This window comes from Cyprinodon variegatus, unplaced genomic scaffold (assembly GCF_000732505.1).
Source record: "Cyprinodon variegatus isolate N-32 unplaced genomic scaffold, C_variegatus-1.0 Scaffold837, whole genome shotgun sequence".
NCBI classification, from domain to species: Eukaryota; Metazoa; Chordata; class Actinopteri; order Cyprinodontiformes; family Cyprinodontidae; genus Cyprinodon; species Cyprinodon variegatus.
Window position 1 is genome coordinate 298,532 of NW_015151290.1, and position 2,787 is coordinate 301,318.

Below are 2,787 nucleotides of genomic sequence, written 5' to 3' on the forward strand. Positions count from 1 at the left end.
AAGCTGGGTACATCTGCACCAATGTTCCACCAACCGGCCTTATCTTGACTTTTCTGCTGCTTCTGAGGCCTAAATGACCTTGGCCATCTGCCCTTCTGTAGCTGTACTCGGAACATTAGTGATCCCAACCATCTGCTGTGCTCAGAATTCTATCTTTCCTTAGAAACCTTCCTTTGCAAAAGCTGCTCTTTAGGATTATTCATTAACAGTCTACTCCTGCAAAGGTGCACTATCTAATCAGCCTTATCTGTAAAGCTGTACTGCTCGCAGCTCAGACCTTTTCCATGTTAAGGCACAAAATGGTTAGACCTTTAAACCAAGCCCTTTTATTCAATGTAAAAGATGACATGCATACAACTTTAATCATATATCTTTAATCATAGGTGCACACTAATTCTCTACATAGGTATATTCCAGAAGGAATGTAAAAACTCACTGCTATGTGTATTAAATATGTGATGTGTGTTTATAAAGAGTGAGCCGAATAATCATACATTTTTGTCCATCCAGGGGATGAAGATTTTATTTTTTCAGGATTAGTATAGAAATACACACCTAGCAATCACTTAAAAAAGATCCAAGACTTACCAAGTTGTGCCAAAAAAAGAAGAATTGGATGTCTGGAAGGAAAAAAATGACCAAACCAGGTGTGAGGTTCTGAAGAATTCAATTCAGTTTATCTATGGACCAATTCGGAACATATATATAGCAAATAGAATTGGATCCCTGTGGTTCTCCACTAGGATGCTTCAGGGAAACCGTAAGCATGAAAATGTCAATTGACATCTGTCAGATAAATACGACTTAAACTAGTCTAGCACTGTCCACTTAATTCCAAAATATTAAAGCCTTTCTAAAAAAATATTATGGTCAACTGTAGCTAATGCAGCAGTGAGACCTAACAGGACAAGTCTATTATCTGAAGCTACAGTATGCAATATCATTGGAAAGAAAGAAATAGTATTGATTTTAATTTTACCTTCTATTTCTGGATGTAACTTAATTTTTGCTGCAATTATGCTATTTATTTTTCCCGCCAGATGCTTGCTAATAAAAACATTGTTATATTTTAGCTCCATGTGTGGACAGTTTATTTGTGTGGATTTTTCATTTAGAGGTAATATCGACCTTTGGCCTGAAATGGCCACTAGAAAACAAATGACCAGTATTCCAGGGGCCATTAGGATGAAGGTAGGATCCATCGTGAATTGGGGATGAAGAGATGAAAGACCCCTGGCCACAGATCTCTCGACTAGTGTGTTGCAAAGAGGTGAGGCCCTGAGAAGCATTTTATATTTTGAGCTACTTTGCTTAATGAGTTGATGATGTTACTCCAGTAGCTGTTGGCTAAAAAAAAATAAAATATCCCTGAGGTGTGTTGAAAAGTCTCTTTGTGATGGCCTGACCACACCATGGTTGACTTCTGATGGGTGGTTGGGGTTAATTCCACACAAATTTGATCTATAAGTTAAAGTGCACGGTGACACATATGCACACTTTTTCGTACCTCAGAAACTTTTATGTGCTACAAATTTCACAGTTTCTCACTATGGCAAACTTTTCACATGAAATCTGCACACAGAACAGTAACAGTGCTTCTTACCACTTGTTGTGAGAAAATAAACACTTAAATAAGACAATTGCAAAAGGCTGTGTGTTCACTTAAAAGAACATCCTCATTACAGGCCAAAGGTCCAACTCAACTCATTAAGCCTTCCACTGTAAGTATTGTTTTGAAATAACTATGTAGGTCTGGTGTTCTACTTCCGTAATACAATAAGCATAAAGATTGTGGAAACATGACTGCTTAGATTGAGGCCTAGGCAACTTATCAAAACCATAATTTAACCACGTGCATTTAAAAGCTTTATTACCTTGCTTAACATGTCTGCCATATAATATGTGTGTGGAAACCATTGCATGAGACAAGACAACCAGAGTGGACTTTCAATTGCTTGACCTAAAACAGCAAAGCTGGACATGTTGCCATTATTTATTTTAACTCTGTATTTAAATAGGTAGTTTTGTGTAAATAGAAAAATTGCACAATTATCCCTTTTAAATTATAAATAATTATTTGTAATTATAGTTGGAAGAAAATCAATTTTGTTGAAATCATATTTTGTGGAAGATTATCCACAGATTATTGGTGTTTTATGTACAAGAGATGATTGTGATTAAGGGCTACCAGCCTTTTATAATTATAACTAACACTGTAAATGATTACTAACAATTATTATCTAAATTTTCATCAAATGTGGGTATAAATTTTTAACCTTTGTTTCTTTTTTAACCACAAAAACATTTGAACAATTTTAATTTAAAAGTGTGATTGGTAGTTATTAATAATAAACTGAGCAGAAATAAATATTAGGATAGGAAGAAGCAAGGTGGCATAAAGATGGTAATCACATAGCAAGCTTTAGGAGAAGTCTGGACAGAACCAATGAACGGACATTCCTTAAAAGGTTCAGTTCAAGAACAAGCTCAGCATCCTTCTCTCCTGTCTAAAATCAAACACCCTGCCCTCCTTGGACCTAAAACTTTCTTCTCACTCCTCAAAAGTTTCATCTTTGACCTTGTTAAAGTGAGGAGGATTTGTCCCCTTGGAAGTAAAGGCTGTAGCGCCCCGGGGCCTCCTCACACGGTTCTTCTCCTGGGAGCAAGTTAGTTACTACTCTTAACTCAAACTCGTCAAAACCATATAAAAAGGACTATAAAGACAGGAGTAAAAAGTAACAGAGTTTATTCCAGATCAGGTCGTTACAAGACAGAGAAAAATGCTTC